Source organism: Castanea sativa, chromosome 8 (assembly GCF_040712315.1).
Source record: "Castanea sativa cultivar Marrone di Chiusa Pesio chromosome 8, ASM4071231v1".
NCBI classification, from domain to species: Eukaryota; Viridiplantae; Streptophyta; class Magnoliopsida; order Fagales; family Fagaceae; genus Castanea; species Castanea sativa.
Genome location: NC_134020.1, coordinates 1,152,939 through 1,164,445, shown reverse-complemented (window position 1 = coordinate 1,164,445; position 11,507 = coordinate 1,152,939).

Below are 11,507 nucleotides of genomic sequence, written 5' to 3'. Positions count from 1 at the left end.
TGGACGATGAGCGTTTATGCCTTTGTCCTCCGATAAAGTTGTCGACGAACAACTTACTCAACTCTTTGAAAAAACTAACGGTGTTTGGAGGTATCTTGCTAAACCACACTCATGCTGGCCCTTTAAGGGTGGTTGGGAAGGCCCTACACATTATCTCATCTAGAACTCCTTAAAGGTGCATTATGGTATTGAAGGTTATAATGTGGTCACATGGGTCGCATGTTCCATCATACAAATCCAACGAAGGCATCTTGAACTTGGAAGGCAGGGGATGACTATTGATGGAAGCTATGAAAAGGGAATCGGTTCATATTCTCCCTTATCTCATCTGAAAGTTCAAAAAGCGTGTAAAACACCTTTGAATGTTTAAACCTCCAAATTACAAATTACTAATTCAAGCTTATAAACAAACAACGTACATGCGAAAAATGTAAATAAGCTAAAACAGAATTGATAACATAATCTAAACCAAATAAAATTACATCCACAGCAGAAATTAAATCGCAAAGATTAAGAGAAGAGAGATGCAAACACAAGGACAACACAACGATGTGTTATCGAAGAGGAAACCGAAACCCTTGGCGTAAAACCTCTCTGCCACCCTCCAAGTGGTCAATAATCCACTAAAGAATGTAATTGGGATACATGGATAATAGAAGACCCTCCAAGCCTAATCTACCCAGTGTACCTAAGCCCTCCAAGCTTTTACTCCAACGAGGTTACGCCGAACTTATTTCTTCTTTAGCTTATCGGATTCCGCTACAGCCCATAGCATCAACCAATATGAAATTGGTCCCTTCTTAACTGCTTCCCAAAGCACCAAACAGCCTTCTCACAGATGTGGATATGGTGAGAAAAGGTTTTGATAATGTACCTCTCAAGGATAGAACAATAGAGAGGAAGAGAATAGAGGAATTTGAAGAGTTTCTAAGTGAAGATTGTAGATGAGTCAAGCTTATTTTTCTCTAGGGTTTTTCTCTCAAAATTCTCTCTGGAAACTCTCTTCATTTCATGGGTATAAGGGATATTTATACTAGGGTGAGAAAGGAATGCAAAGAGTCATATTTTTCCAAACAGGGTTGGCTGGCGACTTGGACTCGCAACTTGACTAAGTCGCGAGTTCCAGCCGCGAGCAAACAGAATGGCCAGACTGGACTTTTTGTCCTGTAGTGCTCCAGCTGGCATGATTGTTCAACTTCTTAGCACGCTTCACTCGTGTGCATCATCTGGCGGCTTGCTAGCCGCAAGCCACCCGCAAGATCCAGCCGCGAGTCCCTGCTTCACTGCACATTCTTGAGCATTTCTTCACACTCTCTCACACACTACCCTTGCATGAATCCCACCTAAATACAGGGTTTCTAAGTGTTGAATTACAAGCAAATTGGCACGGAATAAAGCCAACACAATGGTTGATAAATTTCAACCTTATAATCTCCCCCTTTGGCTATTCCGTGACAAAACCCTAAAACAAACTCTAGACTTAATATGTGAGTTGGGAACATTTGAACAAAACTCACTCACACCTAACTCTAGAATCTGTGTAGCTCTTGAATCATAAGAACAAATGTCTCCTGAAATACAACAACACAATATGATCATTGCATGCAGAAAAACTTGTAATGCATATGAGACAAGCACAATGCGATCAAGCACAATGGAGTAAAGTAATAAACCAAAACTTGACCATAAAAGCAATCATTACAAAATAGTGACCACAATGCTCATTCACACTTGGAATGAACATCTGGACATGCTAGCTATTAAGCTTAAATGCAAAGAATCATTTGCATGTCCAACATTCAACCAATGCACAATACAAGAAGTATATGCATCTAGGAACAAGATCCTACACGGGCACAAGAGTGATGTACTAAAAGCAGTGCATAGCAGAACAACAAGTACATAAGCTACAAAGCATAGGTACAAAACATAAAGGCTACCTAAGCATGGTACAAACCATAAAAGCCTACAGAACAAACCTTAAACGCCTACAGAACAAACCTTAAACGCTTATAAAAGCAACATCGGTACAGATTAAAAGCATGCATAAAAAATGAAAAACTATCTTAAATATATAAAAATATGATCCTTGAGTTTAAGACAGCAAAATATATAACGAAGTATATAGCAAACCCATAGTAAAAAAATATCTGAAACACAACCCCAGAAACTATATAACATAATCATAAAGTAAACTGCTTAAGATAAGTTTTTGGGCACGCTCCCCCTCAAGAGCTGCTGCCCTTCAAAAAATTTCCCCCTTTTTGACCGTAATGGCCAAAGGGTCACTGCTGAGAGGAGAAGCTATCAAACTTTACTGAGAGGATGTTCATCTGATCTTGAAGTGCAGTCAGCCTGTCAGATTGTTCATTATGGACATCTCTGAGCCCGTCAATCCTTTCTAGGATGATCTGGAATGCATCTGAAGGTACAGCTGATGAAGATGAAGCTCTGCTCCTCTTGCCACGACCTCTTGAGCTTGAAGCCTGTCCTGCAGCCTCTGTCTTAGTGTCCATGGGATCACCTTCAGCTTGTTCACCTTCCTCTTCATCACCTGGGAGACGAACTTGTATCCTTGTGATGGTTAGTTTGTTGATGGCTGAGGGTACAGACATGGGACTGATATCTTGAAGGATGGGAACATCTTTCAGTCTGAAAATCCTCATGAAAAGGCTAGGAAAAATTAGCTTGGCCCTAGAGGTTGTTCGTGTTTCATCCACAATGGTGTCAAAAATATGAGAACTAATGTCTATGAAGGTGTTTTCCTTAAGCTCCATGAGAAATATAGCTCTGGCATTATTGATTGTAGTCAGCTTCTTAACAGGGTACAAATTGAACATCATGACGGTGGTTAGACATCTCATGTCAGCTGGGAAGTGAGTAGTGTTGAGGCATCTCCCCTCTCGTGATCCACCAATGCGAGATTGGACGGTCTCTATAGATAACATCCTGTCCTTGAAGTTGGTGAAGTCATGGTCCTCTATTTCTTCAAGATCTAGCACCTCATCTATATCATCTACTACTATTGTGAATTCCTTTCCTCTTATCCAACAATTCAACTCATCTTCTCTCAGTACAGAATTTGCATAAAATTCCCTGATAAGAGACTCACACACCATAGGTAAGTCACTCAGCAACTTATCCCATCCTCTGCCCTCAAAACACTTTGGAATGAAGGTGTCCTTCAAATCCACCAAATCTACAAATCGTTCCTGAATGATGGGTACCTTTACGAAAAAGTCTTTATATCTCTCAAAGTGTTTAGTGGATCTAAATTTTGTGTTGTTCATTTTCAGCCTTTTATCACCCTTCTTGGCAGTAATTTTCTTCTTGGTAGGTGTCATTTGCAAACATAGCAGAAAAGGCCACAAAACAAAGCACAGTAGATGGAAAAACAACCATTAGAAACATGGTTAGTATAACAGAAAAGAGCATAAAAATATACTCAGTTGAGAGTCAGACAATGAAAGAGAGAACAAATAACAGAGAGGATAGAGCAACCTAACAACAGGACCAATGTAAAGCACACTGAGATAGTGGCCACAACTACATAAAGCAAGGACATTAGAAGACACAGTCCCAAGCACATACACCTGTATAAAAACAGTGCGTAACACATATATCCAGAAGAAGGCATATGTCAATGAAACATAGCACAATGAGAATGAGATAATCAAACAAACACATAGTAGACAAAAACCTCAAGGTAGAAGCAACACTCATGATAACAAAAGGTAAAACAATAACCTAACCATCAAAACACAACTATATAGAATCAAACAAACACGCACACTAAGTAAACCACAATAAACCCAAAAATATGTCAACAAGACACATCATAATGGGTATGAGATGCATAAATCAACACGAAGAACCTCCGACAATGAGACTAAGACATGATAACACCCATAACAAGCATCATAAAGCACGATTAAACAAACCCAACACCAAGACAAGACAAATATGAACCCAACCCATAACTGAAACAACATATGTCACAAACCATAGCAACAACTCACGAATCCAAGAAAACAGGGTTAAAATCATGAAAAACTTAGAGAAAATAAGAAAACCCATACCTTTTTCTTGAGGATTAAAGTTGAGAGGATGAAGATTAATGGTGGGTTTAGGAAGAAACACGGTGAGTTTAAGAGTGGTGTAAATGGGAAAGACAATGAACAATCACAAAAGTTCGAGGGAAAAACTAAAAAAGTTTTAAAAACTGTCCAAAAATGCAAAACACGCGATTTTCGCGATTGATTCAAGTTGCGTGCAAGTCGCCAGTCCAAGTCGCCAGATCACTTGAAAACAAAAATTTGAAAAATTTGTTCAAGTGTTTTTCGCGACTGGAAGGTCTACCCGTGAGGAAGTCGCGAAGTAAGCTGCGAAAATTTGTAACCCCTCGCGACTAGACCTTCCACCCGCGAACAAGGCGCCACTTTGAGCCACGAAAAGCATGACGACCAAAACTTTGAAAAATATTCTAAGTATTTTTCGTGATTGGGACGATTACCCGCTAGTGAGTTGCGAAAAATCTTTGTATGAGCTTGTGACTGGGGCATGCGATTGGATCCACCCGCGACTGAGTCGCCAAAACATGGCAACACAGTTTTTGAAAAAAAAAAATTTAACATTTTTGAAAGACAAAATACTTTCCAAACACAACTTAAAAATTCAAAAATCTTTTTGTGTTTGATCAACAAAGATTGAGCATGTGAAAACACATTTATCCAAGTACAATCACACAAATGAATATGGCATTCATTGATCATATGCTTGTGTGATGTGTGTGGAAATCAAAAATGAGAAAGTCCTTAGTCTAATGTGAAGCTTCAATGATCAATTCAACCAAGGCATACACAATTAGCACTAGATAATGTGACCCATCTCAATTATAGAAGTATGCATATATGACCTCTCACAACACTTGATAGCATTAGAATGAAGCTTTTCATCTGGTTCCATATACATCATATCATTTGATCTTTTTGAATTAGTACATCTCATTATGAGATCGATGCTAGAAATTTTGATATTTCAATTGATGAGATAGCCTTTAGCTTTTTGGGCATCATACATTTTATAAAGGTCGCTTTCCCTTTTTCCTAGTCAAATACTAGTATGTGCGACAGGCTTTTGCAGCTCAATATCTCTTTTCATTTGGAGATTTACATTTGGTGAGCTCTTTTTAAGTAAAACAATAAATAAAAGAGTGGGAAGATATATAGGCACAAGTTTATGCATGACTCAAGATCGACAAAACCATTCACTAATCATTCATGACAAGTTTGAAAATCTATTTACAACAGTTACATAGATGTTAAGATTTCTCCCACAATGATATGAGTGCATAGGGAACAAGCTATACTCGTAGATGCACAAGGCCATTAGTACAAAGGTACAAGGCAAAACATAGTTTGAAACAAAACCCAATAAAGACGATCAAACTTTTAGGATTTTCTACTTTTTATGTGTTTTTGGATTTTTGACACAAAAACAAGAAAGATAGTTCAAAAACAGCAATGTGAAAACATTTAAAGCGAAAACAAACAAACAACCCATAAGCATACAATCAAGCATATTCGCACGACATAGGAAGAATTGATGTATGGACATATTGTAATGCTTATGCATGAGTACCCTTTTTCACCCACACGTCACGTGCGTTTGGGGTGATATGCCTATTGGATTGGGTACGAGAGTTAGAACTTTCAAACCTTTTTGTGAAGCTTTCCAAGCAGTTGGTGAATGCACCAATCATCTTCATCACGTCTATCATTCCCAGATCGCCATTTCGACCTCTTGATGGTTCAACACAAGTTGTCTTGTCGTTTCTTGGTCCTCTTGACCTTTGACCACCAGCATTCCTTAATGCTTTCAGCTGATGACAATTTGGTCGGGTGGGCCCTTGAAGTCCGCAGTGATGACACACATGGCTCGTTCTAGAATCTCATTATGATCGTGGAAGAGATTTTGCTCTGGCTTTAGACCTAACCACAGATTGATTACGGGGCTTGTTCAACACCTGCTGGTCAGCCACATTCTTCTTTTTCTCAACCTTGGCCTTCTCCACATTCGGAGCAACTATAGCCGGCTCTTTGGCCTTCACAAACTTCACTTCTTTAGAGGTATTCACAGTTGAGCTACTTTTTGCAGTGTATCCTAATCCGCTTTTGTTAGAAAAAGTCTTTTGAGAGGAAAGGACATCATCGAGCTTCTTTGTGGATACGCGCTCTATTTTGGCATTTGCTTGAACCACCTCAAGCTTAAGGAATCTCACCTTGGTGTAAGCTTCGGTTAGTTCACCATTTAGTGTCTCAATCTCACACTTGGCCTCCTTGTATCTCACTAGGAGACTTCGATAGTCCTCCTCTGCTTTCTTCATCTTCTTTACAGCCGCCTTGGCCACCCTTGCATACTCTCCCGACTTGTCAAGGAGTGAATTGTAGCTCTCTCAAAGACCAGCTGTATCTTCATCTTCTTCAGCAACCGATTCTTCTACAATTCCCATGTATTCCTCATCACTGTGCTCCCCAAGCTTTTGCACAAGCAGATTCAAGTCCTTCGAAGACTCAACTTGAGCGATAGTCATGAATGCTGAGAAATTTCCTTCTTTATCACAACTATCCTTCAAATAAGAGGTGGAAGAATCTGAGTCACTGAGAATGGTAGCATAAGCCTTTCCTTTCGATCTCAAATAATTAGGACATTCCTTTTTGAAATGGCCATGCCCATTACATTCAAAACAAGTGACTCCTTGGGTAGATTGGAATTCCTTCCCGTCTCTATTTTTGAAGTCATTTTCTCCTTTCTGGAACTTGTGAATTTCCCTTTATCACCAAACTTCCCACTGTTCTTGAATTTCAGGAATTTGCGGAGATTCTTTGCAAGGTAAGCTACATCATTTTCGACTACATCCTCATCCGATAATTCGTGTGCTTCTACCTTTTCATTTATTGTCTTAAGAGCAAGTGATTTGCTCTTTCTTTGATTTGGCAATGAAAGCTCATACGTTTGGAGAGATCCAATCAGCTCTTGGACTTTGATTTCATCAAGGTCCTTACTCTCCTCAATTGCAGTCACCTTTGCACGGAAACTTTCTGGCAATGAACGAAGAATTTTTCGGACAACTTTTGAGTCCTCTGTTTTCTCTCCCAAGTTAAACTTGCCGATGACCACTTCATTCAGCTTACTATAGAAAGAGTCAAAGGACTCATCCTCACTTATTTTCAGCTCCTCAAACCGAGTGGTCAGCATCTGCAACTTGGTGTCCTTAACTTTCTTTGTTCCCTCGTACGTGGTCTCCAATATCTGTCATGCCTCCTTGGCAATAGTTATGTGAGATATCATGTGGAACTCATCTGGAGATACACCACAAAAAATAGCGTTAAGTGCTTTGCTGTTTGCATTAGACGCTGCGAGGGCTACCTTATCTTATGTGGATTTGGCTACTTCCGACCTAGTCCAGCCGACATCAACAACATCTCAAACAGATTCATCTATTGAACATAGGAATGCTCTCATTCGTACCTTCCAAAAGGCATAATTGCTACCATCAAAATATGGTGGAGCATTCAAAGATTGAGACCGGTCCATCTCAATACGGGGTCAAGGATCGCACTAAGGTGTTCAAACCATAAAGAGTGCACCCACTCTGATACCAATTGAAAGTTCAAAAAGCGTGTAAAACACCTTTGAACGTTTAGACCCCCAAATTACAAATTACCAATTCAAGCTTATAAACAAACAATGTGTTGAGGTTTATGCCCTAAAATCCAATTTATTGGCATGTCATAAATAATTAAATTGTTTAATTATATGAGACTATTTATAAATGAACTAATGGGATATTATCTTAGTCTATGAAATGCATAGTATTTGATTTATGTGAAAAGTCACAAAAGATATAAATCACAAATTCTTTGTAAACTCAAAATGTAGTTCGTAGTCGGTGATGAAATTAGGTGTTTCATCTACGAAGACCTTAACATATCAACTAAGATGATTTGTTTTGATCATGGAAGTGGAGACTTCTAGTTGGTATGTTGATATGTTTTAAGAGTTAAGACATATTGAACTGAACCGCTGTGAGATTTATTATTCTTCCAATGACTATCAAATGAATAATAAACTCACGACTTATATTTGCATGAACTCTTAATCCTGAGAGAATAATGGACTTGATCATGAGGTGTATGTTGTTTTGATATATTAGGAGTGAGATCTATAGTTACGGTTAAAACCTTAGTATGTTGGGCAACCACATTTAGTATTGATGGAACATATATTCTCAAGATGGAATTCATAGTCTCTTAACGGAGATATAAAATATTTCCTTGAGATAAGTTTAATGGGTTTAGTTATTCAGAGAGTTAGGCCTAACCACTTTAGTAAGGAGTTATTAAAGTATATATTTATGGAATTGAATTTCATAAATATATGATGAATAATTTTAGAAGATTAAACCGGGTACTCAAGGATAAGATGTAATTTACAAAGTGGCAGTCTACATTCATGACTTTGTGTTACTACGAATATTTTATGAAGGGGTTGCATGTACAATAAAGTCTTGGGATATAATTTATAAATAAGGCCTAGAGTGCAACTATATTTATATAGTGGTATTAAATATAGTTAATGGTAACTTTGGACTTGTCAAAAGTTGATAGAAAAGCCTAAGGCCCATTGGAGCTAGTGTCTTATTGGTCTCTTTTGGTCCCACTCCAAGCCACACATTTAAGTCTAATTGGAAAGGCCCAAAAGGCCAGCCCAATTAGATAATCAGTTAGACACAAAGGGAGAAACATAGAGAATTTTCTGTAGAGAGAATTGGAAGAACACTATTGCCAAGTGGTGTAAGAAGTGTTACACTTTGACATTCTCCCTTAGTAAACTGATTGAGAGACCACACATCTTGGGCGTTAGTGAAATTGAAGTGAAGATTGAAAGTGTTTCCAAATGATTTTGATCTTTGGTTTTGAAATTCACCGCTCTAAGGTACACTCTCTTATTCTTAATTCTAAAACTTACATAGTGCATATTATTGATTGTGTATGAAGTAGATCCGTTAAATTTTCGCTGAGTATATTTTGTATGCGATACAAACACATGATTATCCAACACAATGTATGTGCGGAAAATGTAAATAAGCTAAAATAGAATTGATAACATAATTTAAACCAAATAAAATCACATCCACAGCAGAAATTAAATGGCAAATATTAAGAGAAGAGAGATGCAAACACAAGGACAACACAGCGATGTGTTATCGAAGAGGAAACCGAAGCCCTCGGCGTAAAATCTCTCCGCCGCCTCCAAGCGGTCAATAATCCACTAAAGAATGTAGTTGGGATACATGGACAACAGAAGACCCTCCAAGCCTAATCTACCAAGTGTACCTAAGCCCTTCAAGCTCCTACTCCAACGAGGTTACGCCGAACCGATTTCTTCTTCAACTTACCGGATTCCGCTACAGCCCATAGCATCAACTAATATGAAATTGGTCCCTTCTTAACTACTTCCCAAAGCACCAAACAACTTTCTCACATATGTAGGTATGGTGAGAAAAGGTTTTGGTAATGTACCTCTCAAGAATAGAACAATGGAGAGAGAGAGTAGAGGAATTTGAAGAGTCTCTAAGTAAAGATTGTGGAAGAGTCAAGCTTGTTTTTCTCTAGGGTTTTTCTCTCAAAATTCTCTTTGGAAGCTCTCTACATTTCGTGGGTATAAGGGGTATATATACTAGGGTGAGAAAGGAATGCGAAGAGTCATATTTTCCCAAACAGGGCTGGCTGGCAACTTGGACTTGCGACTTGACTGAGTCACGAGTTCTAGCCGCGAGCAAATAGAATGGCCAGACTAGACTTTATGTCCTGTTGTGCTCCAACTGGCGTGACTGTTCAACTCCTCAGCACGCTTCGCTCGTGTGCATCATCTGGTGGCTTGCTAGCCGCGAGCCACCTACGAGATCCAGCCACGAGTCCCTGCTTCACTGCACATTCTTGAGCATTTCTTCACACTCTCTCACACACTACCCTTACATGAATTCCACCTAAATACAGTGTTTCTAAGTGCTGAATTACAAGCAAATTAGCACGAAATAAAACCAACACAATGGTTGATAAATTTCAACCTTACATCATCCATAGCCCTCCTCATTTGATCCATTTCCTTTTCCAAGTGTCACCCTACGTGACGTTGTCCCCCTTAAGTGGTTCTCGTGTTCAACATTTTCTCATTCTCTAACTTTTTGACTCTGAGCCTGCCCTTCCACGCACCTTTAATAACACTTCCTTCTTCGATTAATCTCTCAAGTCAACTCTTGATTCTGACGAGTTAGTTCTGCCATGGACTGCGTTTGTTGGACGGAATGCGGTTGCATAACAGGTGCTGACTGGTGAGCACGTTTAGGGTGGCTGGAAGCATTTTCACTCTCCTACTGACCTGGACTAGTGGTCATTGACCTTGTTGGGACCATACAACCTTTTGTTTAAGAAAGATAATTTGCAAAATACAAATTTAACTTTCCTACAGACGGCGTCAACTGATGATGTACAAAAAATTAGTAAACTGAATTCTCTGAACTTCAATGGGCTGGTGGTTGCTTGGAAGACCTGAAAAGAAAGAAACACAGGATCAAAGGTGACCGGAGTGAACCGGCCAAGAATCTTCCGATGCTTAAGTTAATTTCCTCTTTAAAACTCAAGAATTCCAAATTTTAGGAGTAGTGAAAACTTACTTTCATTTGATGTAGATGAGTCCTTGTATAGTGAGCTTTGGAGTGGTTACTTGTTTAATAACTTACTCGACGTGTATGGAAGTTAGAAAATTCAAACTTAACTTCCACAGCTGCTATAAAAGTTAGAAGGTTCAATCTTATCTTCTACGACTGCAGTTAGAAGTTAAGAACTTAGTGGGAAGTTATAGCAATGAACAAGGATTTTGCTCATATTTCAAATAGTAGAATGTGACCAAAATTATAAGCTTTTGAACATAAATCCATTCTGAAAATCTTCTAAGTGTTGAGAGGTCGTCTAGGTACTTTCATGATGGACGACCTTCATACCTATAGACGATATCTTGATGGTGGACGACCTTCTTATATTAGGTTAACCTTTTTGGTCTTGGACGACACTAGGGACGAAGTGGAGATAGTCCAATTTTTGGTTCACCATCAATAGGTAAGTGTAACCATTTTATTTTAATAAGTTTATATAACATGGTTTATTTTTATGCAACTATCATTATCTATTTATCATTGTTTTTATACATATATTTAAAACTAAATGACAAAGCTCAATCCATTGGTATTGTATTACTTATTGACCCATACAACAACATTTATCTATACATAAATAATATATTAGGTGTCTAATTAATTAATCAAATGCTTGAACAATCATTAACTTTACCTTTTTTTTCCTTGAATCACTAATTTTATAACAAAAAGTTCTATAACACGATAATAATACACACACATGTTAAAAATCCTCAGTATTTCCTAATTA